Consider the following 10,032-nt stretch of genomic DNA (forward strand, 5'->3'; position numbering starts at 1 on the left):
TGCGATTACTAGCTATTAACGATCTATCCGGCTCATCCACTCAGTGCCTCCTGAGTAAAGAGGAGTCTCTTTGCACTTCCTCCGTGATTGGTCGTTTGCTGGTTCTTGCACTGAAGTGTTCGAGCCTCTCATTTCCACCAGGAAGGTTTGGGATCCATTTTCTCCCTGTCTTTAAACATTCCACAGGCATTCCTGCCCAGGTCCCCTTTTTAAAACACACACACACACACACACACACACACACACCTTCTCTCTTAATGAATGTAGGCCTCATATTCTTAACCCCAAGGGAACTCCTCTTCCAAAATGCCACCGTAATATTGTCAGGATAATCGACAGTAATTCACCTCGCTACCCTTACTTAGGAGGCTAATAGCTGAAGTTTCCTTCTAAATTTATAAGGCGCCTCCTACCTAGAAGACCTTATAAGAGCCTTGTAGCGATGAATATGTATGTACAAGCTAGCCACGTGTCAGAGTGTCCACACGCACTAGAAAACCACTGCTGGAATGGCACCATATATTGAGGCTTTGTGGCATTCAAAACAAGTTAGCATGAGGCAGGATGATGGCAACCGGATGGCTGGATTCTTAAAAACACTGGAATAAATTCAGCTGCTTTTGTGTTGTCTGATTACTATTTTGCTTCCTGTTTATTGAACCCACGCCCTGCAAAACTATCCACATGAGCTGAATTTGTAGCATGCCTTTCTTCCTTAGTAGTGGCTGGTAGACTAAAGCAGGGTATTGCTGGACTCCAACTTCCATCAGCCCTAGCCAGCATGACCAATGGTCAAGGCTGATGGGAGTTGTAGGCCAACAACATCTTGTCAGTGTAGACAAGATGGGCCAAGATTGGGCCAATGGTCTGAGTCAGGATACGGTAGGTTCCTATGATCCAAGAAACTCATATGAAAACAACTAATTCAGAGCAATAATAGCAACAATAAACTCTACAACAGAGTGTTGTATTTAAGAAATAAGATTTACTAGACCGGTCGAGGTTGTTGGCAGTCTAAGAAAATGATACCTAGAACAGAATATATGTGTGATGGTTTCAAATTATTTTAGCTGTGTACTCCCTTTGCTTTCTGTGTCTTCAAGAAAATTAAAGAGTGAGGAATGCAAGTATATGAACAAGACTTTCAATTAGGCTGCGCAGAACTAATGAGATCAGTGGGGAAAGCTGGGGCCTGTATTCAAATCTTAACTCAAACAAGAAGCTCATTGGAAGGCTATGGTAGGCTGCATTCCCTACTTACAAAAGAGGACAACTTAACAACAACTCTCACATGACGAAGGCAGTGAGGATCATAACGCTCTTCCCACACACTAAGGTTTTGGTCCTTCGCGTATTTACTTCTGACTAAATGAGCTTCGCCTCAGGCTATACAAGTGCTATATGATAAATGAGAGTGTCAAAATATTCCTTCCCAGTGTTTGGGGGTGGTTTGGGCGGGGGGGATCTCTCTTTGGAGCCCAGATTTTATATGGGTTGTATGGGGGGGGGTGCTTGCTTTTTTATGGCAAGGCCTCTAAGCTGCCCATAGCATCATGGCTGCTGTCACCGTATCAACATGCTGATGGATCCAGTGCCTGCTTAATGTTTGCTTGTCATGCGGTGTTAAAGGCACAGAAAAGTACTGCCGAAAAGGGGGGCAATCCTGGCAGCATATTTTTAAAAGGGTTATTTATTAAACAATAGAAGGGTGTGCATATGGCTACTTGGTGGCGAAGGAAATGCTTTCTGCAGGTGCTTGGAGGTACCCTTTTATCTATTATTGCATTACACATTCCAAGGGAGACGCCATAACTCAGCAGTGCAGTACGTGTTTTGCATGCAAAACCCCCAGATTCTATCCCTAGCAATTCTGATTAAAGAATCTCAGACAGCAGAGCTGGGAAAGACCTCTGCTTGGATACCCATTGCTAGCCAGGGTAGACAATTCCGATCTGAAGTCTAGACGGAGATTTGGAGTAACTGAGGCTGGGAATACATTACACAATAAACAGAGGCTTCCCAAATCCTGTGTTTTCTGGGAAATATGGGGTTATTTGCAGGGGAAGAATCAGCAGGAAAAAGTGGGATGGCTTAATCCTAACCTCACCCCACTCCACTAGCAGTTTGGACTTTAAGAAGCTGGGGAGAAAATGCCCAGGAGGAGGAAGGGCTATAGGAGGAAAGAGGTAGGTGGAGAAATTGCTTAGGCAGTCTATTCCTCCTGTTTAATCCTCCCATGTTCTCACATTTGTGTTATCCAACAAACTGAGACTGGTCACATTTAAAGTGAATTTAAGACACATGACTTTCCCCCAAGCATCCTGGTAATACTGGCACCCCCTGTGACAGAAGCTCAGGAAAGCTTTGCATACTCTTCCTTGCACAATGGCCTGGCGAAGTAGGCTCATTGCATCTTAACTACCCAGTAACAGCTGCCACCACTTCCCTATGATCTCACAGCTGTTCCCCGCTCCATAAGAAGAAATCTGGGGTGCTCAAGGAAATATAAGAGCCCCAAGATCCTAGGGACGACACGTTCTCCATTTTCCAGCCGGGTCCCTCACAGTTTATCTAGGGCATAAATCCAGCCCCTCAGCTTTCTATCTCTCCTATTGCAACTTGCTGGTCTTTTAACAATGCAATCCTATACTCCAAGCAATCTAGACTTTTGGGAGATTCCTAGAATCCTTGAGCTTGGCAAACACACACTCCAGCAATCAAATTATGCAAAGCCTTATTAAGGATAGAAGGGAAGAAGGCAAATGGACAAAAGAGCATGGAAGCAAAAGGAGCTCTGTGGTTCAAACGCGACTGATCCGCAGCTGTACAATTCAGTGTTCTGGTCTCCTCAAAACAGCAAGGATAGCCAGTTGCAGGTTTCCCCGAAGGTCAGTTATGGACTCCAGTGGAAGGGAGGGGACAAAGACTGCACAGGACCACTCACTTTTTAAGGGCTCTTGATCCCACCTTGGTTTGTGTGACTCCTGGCTCCTTTGGACCAATCATAGCCTAAGTCATGTTTTGCAGGTGGAGACCCTGCATTGCAGGTGGTTTGGTCCTTATAGGATAAAGATTTACAGCTCAATGCAGCCATTGTCTTTTTCAGTGTACATACTGTGTGGGTGAATGTAAGCACCACTGGGTAGGTCATTGCTAGCATGAGGTTTGTGAGAGAGATGTGTGGGTGCAAGGAACTCTCTCTAGTGGTTATTCTATTATAGCTTCCATTTCTCGATGGCCAGGCATGTTTGGGAGCCCTGATAGCTGTGAGTCACACACAGTCTTCTATTCCTGGAATGTTTTATGAGTTACAGGTTTCCTCACTAACCTAGCCATAAAAACAAGGTCCCCGCTCACTTATAACCAGAGGTGTAGATCTTCCAGCCTTACCGATGTTTATTTGGCCCATAAGGCTTAGTCATCCTCTACCAATTGTCTGCTTTATAGCCTTAAAAAAAAAAAAAAAACCAAGAACTCTAGCCCTCATGATGTCAAGAATGTCTATGAAGTCTGTGTTAATTTTTCTTTGCTTCTTTCAGGGCTGTACTATAATAACCTAAGTCATTAAGATGAAAATGTGACACCTAGGACATTTATATGCAATAGGAAGGAAAGGAAAAGGTCTGCAGAAAATATAAAGAGCAGCTTCGGAAGGCTTGAAATATCATTACAGGCTTTATTTGTACAGGTGCAAGGGAGGGCTATGGCTTAGTGGTAGGACATCTGCTTTGCATGCAGAAGTTAAGTCCCTGGCATCTCCACATAGTACCCTATCTGGAACCCTGGTGTCAGCATTGGGCCAGCAATAAATCACACAGAGAAAGTGAAGTTAGCTTTATTAGAAGAAGCAAGGTCAGCTCTGGAGTGCCAGGTCAAATGAGCACAGCAACTCTTCTTGGTAGGTCTTGCCCCTATGAGGCAGTTGTGGAGACTGAAGGTCCCTGCTTTCCCACAGCTAAGTGTCCTCTCCTGGATCTTTCCCAAGCAATCTGAGACTATGCCGGCATGCTGCTTCATGCCTCTCCTGGTCCTGGGAAACCAGCAGGGAGCGGAGCTTGTCGCAGTAGGAGCAGGAGACCTCTGCGCTTCTTCACCAGCCTGTCTCCACTCTGCCTCTTGGCCTCCCTCCTCTCCTGCTTCTGGACTGCTCTCTGCCGCAGACTCTCCCTGCTCACTAAACCCTGCTCCCTCTTCAGCTTCCAACACTTCCCCTCCCAGTCTTCTCCCTCTCGCCCTCTGACCATTCATTGTGTCCCACCACCAATCCCCGGTCTTTGAGCCTTCTTCCCTTGGGGATTGTCTAGCTGGTGCCTCCCACCACTCCTCTGCTAGTCACTGCAAGTCACTGCAAACAATACTGAACTAGATAGACCCATGTTCTTCTGACTCAGTATAAAGCAGCTTCCTCTGTTCCTATGTGTGAATACTAAATCCTTCCGAAGACATACACACGTTGGTATGAGCATATGTGTACATACTTCCTTCAAGCAGGAGGGAGGTTGCCTGCTTTGCAGCTGTCGACTGTCACTGTCTCTTTAAATTCAAGAGAAGCTTGATGTGCAAACATTAGCAGGTAGTAATGTTTATCTCCATGTTATGTAAACTTCACCTGCTGATTGCTGTACCACCAACCTGCTGCTGAATGCACAAGAGAGAGGCCAGGTTAGGCAGGGGGTGGGGGTTTGCAGCAGGTTTAGATGTCAGAAGTAAAGCCCATTTAGAGGAAGTGCAGAAAAAGATGGCCATTGCCTTTTAAAATTGAAGGGGGAGTACTCAGTGTACACAGAAGCCCAAACTCCTTTGCAGCATCACCTTAGCAATAAGATCAGCTGTGTTCCCCCAAGATCTCATCTTCCATTAGAAGTATGACTTTGACTGGATATAGCCTGCGGGCTTTAGGGCACCTATCCCAACATAACGGGCTTCTTAGCCAAAACAGCTCTTACTAATCAAGGAGAGATTAAGCCAAATTTAGATCATTTTGATCCTTCCCCCCCCCCCCCCAAAGTTCAAAGGCAGATTATGTTATGGATTACTGGCAGCAATTCTAACAGAAAACTAGTGATGTACATTTAATTTCACTTTGAACTGTGGATAGGCACACTTTGCACGCAGAGTTTTTTATATTATTTATCAGGCTCTTCCTTATACAGTGTAGCCCCAGGTAGTCTAAAATAGCCTGCCTAGATTAAATGAGGGGAGATGAACGGAATGGTATTTTGATGACAACAACAATGTCGTAGGGACACTGCGGAAAAGTTGCAGGCAGGATTGGCTTCACAATAAGCAGGTGTGTGGAGGTGCCCATAATAAACCAAAGAACATGGCGGCATGTTAGTGGGGAAAAGCGTGGCAACAACCATCAGACAACGGATGTTCACTGATTCAGAGGTCACCAACGTGGTGCCTGTGGGCACAGGTGCACTCACAAAGGCCTCCTCTGGTGCCCCCAAGGTCCACTCTCCCCACTGATCTCCCACTTTAAATCAATTATTTTAATCTCATCACGCTACTTAACAGAATTTGAGATGACTGATAATTCAAGGCTGCATCAAGAAAAGTATGGTGTCCAGATCAAGGGAAGCAATAGTACCACTCTATTCTGCCTTGGGCACGCCACACCTGGAGTACTGTGTCCAGTTCTGTGTGCCACAGTTTCAGAAGGATGTTGACAAGCTGGAACGTGTGTACTGGAGGGCTACCAAAATGTTTAAGGGTCTGGGAACCAAGCCTTGTGACAGAGCTGGGTATGTTTAGCCTGGAAGAGTGGAGGCTGAGAGGAGATATGGTAGCCATCTTCCATATCTAAAGAGCTGTCACAGTGAAGATGGAGCAAACTTAATTTCTGCTGCCCTAAAGGAAAGGACTCAAACCAATGGATTCAAATTACAAGAAAGGAGAATCCCACTAAAAGTTAGGAAGAACCTTCTGGTGGTAAGAGCTGTTCGACAGTGGAGTGGACCACCTCAGAAGGTGGTGGACTCTCCTTCACTGGAGGCTTTTTAACAGAGGTCAGATGGCCATCTGCCAGGGATTCTTTAGCTGTGGTTCCTGCAGTGCAGAGGGTTGGACTAGATGACCCAAGGGGGTCCCTTTCAACTCCATAATTCAGTGGTTCTATGATAGTGGGTTGCATCCTATGCTCATCCTACTCAGGTAGACCCATTGAAATTAATGGACATGACAACCAAACGTCCATTGATTTCAGTAGGGCTGCTCTCAGAAGAACCAGCCTCCATGCTGCAAGTATTGTATATTACAGTATTGCATTTGGGCAAAGCAGCCTTGATACAGTGATGCACAAGATATATGCTTATTTCCTTGCTGTTCACAAATCCAAAGCTGGCAGATTTTAGGTCATTTCCACAAGTGTCATTATGAAACACTGCTTAGCTTCCCGGCTGGCAGGGTGGCACTTTAGCGCGCTGGTGTAATGTGTGCTACAGATTCATTCTCCGTTCAGTTGAGGTTCATACTAGAAGATGGACTGACATTTGCATTTCATGCTTGATGTGCTCTTCCGGTCACTTGTGAAAGGATGCCCTCGCAAACGGCGGCAGCTTCACCAGCAATGAAGTGCGCAGTTTGTGTTCCTGTGTGGCCTTGCCTTGGTGCCCTCCCTGGCAGCAACTCTCACTTTTCCTGGTCTCCCACACCATGCAGGGGTGCTGCCAGGTAGGATTGCTCACTTGTGAACAGGACAGGGATGAGGTGGGGCACTGGGCACCCACCATTTCCCCCTTACCTGCTCACTCATGGGCCTAACCTGTGGTGGTAGGAATGGGCGAATCTCTCCATTTTGGATTCTCTCTTTTCCCCCCATTTTACAGTGGTGCCTCGCAAGACGAAATTAATTCGTTCCGTGAGTTTTGTCGTCTTGCGATTTTTTTCGTCTTGCGAAGCACGGTGTCGGGAAAGTTTTGGAAAAGCTTCAAAAATCACCAAAGTCTTTTAAAACCTCAAAAAAGGCTACCACACCACGTTCTATGAGTTGCTCCTCGAAGTCAAGTCGCAACTGTATTAACGGTGTTAAGAAAAAGGAAACAAACTTGCAAGATTTCCACATCAATTTGCAAACTCCTCAAGGAGATTCATTGGCACTTGGATGCCAATCCCTCCTAATATACTCATTTTTTGCTAAGAAATTTTCCAAATGGCGATGCATTTTTGTATGTTATTTTCAGTGACTCCATGCAAAGGTGGTGGCTGTCATTGCCAGGAGCTGAGCAATGCCATTGCAGCACCAATGCCAGGTAAGCCCAGAACCACGGAATGAGGCAGCGGCTCCCCCCCGTCAGACTCGAAACTCAAACTATTACCCAGGTTTGGAGCTTTAACAGTTGCATTCAGGAATTCAGTACAACAGCCCAACATGGGTCTACTGATCACACAGGTACACAGCTCTACAATGCGTGGCTAGGCATAAGCTAAGACTTTGTTCCAACAACTGGCACACACCCTGTGCTCCCCTTTTGAAGAGCAGGGCAGCCGCTCATGCAGTTGGCATCTGGAATTTTGCGACTGGGCAAGCAAGCAAGTGCAAAGTCTGTTCCTGCAGCCACATCCATGGAGGCAGAGGGGGAGTCAACTTGCTGTCAGATTTGTCCCTAAGTGCCTCCCTCCTCAATGATAGGGGAGGCACCAGTGCTCCCTGATATTGCACTTGATGTATATCATAGCATGGAGACAGACAACCCACACTTATCCTGGGTTCAGGCCTCCACCTTCCAGGTCATGCGCCTCTCAGGATCCTAGATCCCCATGCCCCAACCCATGGGTGTAGCCAGGGGGGGGGGCAGGGAGGGACAGCTGCTCCCCCAAATCAATAAAAATACATAGCTAACTGAGGTTCTGCCCCCCCCAACAAAAGGCCTGCCCCCCTCCTAACAAAAGGCCCATGCCCCAACCCACTAGGACAGGCTTCCTCAACCTCGACCCTCCAGATGTTTTTTGGCCTACAACTCCCATGATTCCTAGCTAGCAGGAACAGTGGTCAGGGATGATGGGAATTGTAGTCTCAAAACATCTGGAGGGCCGAGGTTGAGGAAGCCTGCACTAGGACCTTCCCCTAGGTCAAACACTCTAACTCCCTACTCTCCTCTTGCTCGTCATCTGACCACCTTCTCCATGACATCTCCACGGGGTTCGTGGCAGGTGGGTCCTGCTAGGGCACCTGTGACAGAGTATATACCCCATTATGCCAGGTGCTTGTGCTTGGCCAGGAGACAGTCTGGCTTCACAGCAGCTCATGAATCCCCCTGTGGCATCTGTAGATGGAGAGTCTTGGCCATCTTCAACAACACTACATGATCTGTGCATGCCCCGTGGTTTGCTGTTCTTTTCGCTTCACACCCTCAAGAGTTGGCAGCCCCGTTTTATAAGCTGTGGCATATGGAATCACTCTGCGAGCTTCAGGCGCAAGCAAACAGGCTTCCACGCAGCCCAGGGTCCAGCTTTGTCTTCTCTTCTCCATGACACAGAAGAGACACCACAGCCAGTCACTCTGTGAGCGTAGCATGCAGAGACATCTAGTGGCCGTCTAATTTATTGCAAGGAGGAAAAGCGATAAATCCAGTCAAAGGGTACACCGGACAAGTGTATTTAATTTGCATCCCCCTTTTATAATAAAATAAAATAATGAGTGCAAGAAATCAAGTGGGGAAATAGTGCCTTTTGATGCTATAAGCCCTACCTATAGATACAGATCACATTAGTGCAAAGTGTGTTTCATTCACTACTTGCTACGTGCCTGAGCTTCAGAATGAGGCGGAATGATGGGGAGTTTCATTTTCTCAAGGACGGAGTTAAATATTGTAGCTTTAATGCTGAGTATTTCACTGCAGCTAGAGTTTTCTCTTGCATGGAAGCACTGAGATCCTCTTTGCAAAAAATGTGAAAACACGAGAGATTTCCAACATTTGTAAGGATTCAAATAGACACAATGTGCTCAGTCAAAGAGGTTGTAAGTGTTAATTTTCATCTCAAAGTAACTGCCATATAAAGAAAAACAGGATTTCCAGAGTACTATTTCACTGGCAACATCACAGGCAAGGTGTGGGATCACAGTCTGCTTTTTGGGGAATATCTCTGTGTACTGCAATGCCAGCTCCAAGTTTTGAGGGGCACTTGGGCTGGAAGACCTGAGTGGTCCCATCCCTGTCCTCCCAGTATGAGGTTCCCAGTCTGTCCTCCCATTTCCTTCTTACCAGTGGCCACTCCCCTGCCCTCTACCTCTGAGCCTACAACCACTCAGAAGAAAAATACGAAAGGAGGAGATTCCATCTCCTCATCCTGATCATTGTTTGCATGTCTGGAGAAGGAAGAAGAAGAAGAGTTTTGATTTGATATCCCGCTTTATCACTACCCGAAGGAGTCTCAAAGCGGCTAACAATCTCCTTTCCCTTCCTCCCCCACAACAAACACTCTGTGAGGTGAGTGGGGCTGAGAGACTTCAGAGAAGTGTGACTGGCCCAAGGTCACCCAGCAGCTGCACATGGAGGAGCAGGGAAGCGAACCCGGTTCACCAGATTACAAGACTACTGCTCTAAACCACTACACCACACTGGCTCTGGGAACAGCAGAAGGGGCAGGAGGCTTTGAGAGTCAGCTCTGGAGCCCCAGGAGGGTTATGGACTTTGGCAAGAGCCCAACCATGCCAACAAAGCCTGCTGCCAGCTCTGCCTGAAAGGCATAGAAATGTGGGTGGTTGTGAACATCAGAGGAGGTGGCCTTGCCTTGCAGGACTGTTTATGTGACTCTCACTCAGCTGTGATCAGCAGGGCTCCTGCTTTTTCCAGTGTCTGCAGCTTAACCGCAAAAGAGGGTAAATGGTAAAGATTCATGAAACAATGGGAACAGGAAATTCACCATCTTGGCAGCCTGACTACAGCCTGCCCCAAAGAGGGGCTCTGCTCCTCTCCCCGCCAAAGAAAGCCAAGGGAGGCTTTCCGTATTGTGGCTGCTTCTTTAATTGGCCTGCTTTTTTTGAAATTGTTGTTGCCACCATGAATTATCTGTCAGATTGTTCCTCCT

Source organism: Podarcis muralis, chromosome 5 (assembly GCF_964188315.1).
Source record: "Podarcis muralis chromosome 5, rPodMur119.hap1.1, whole genome shotgun sequence".
NCBI classification, from domain to species: domain Eukaryota; kingdom Metazoa; phylum Chordata; class Lepidosauria; order Squamata; family Lacertidae; genus Podarcis; species Podarcis muralis.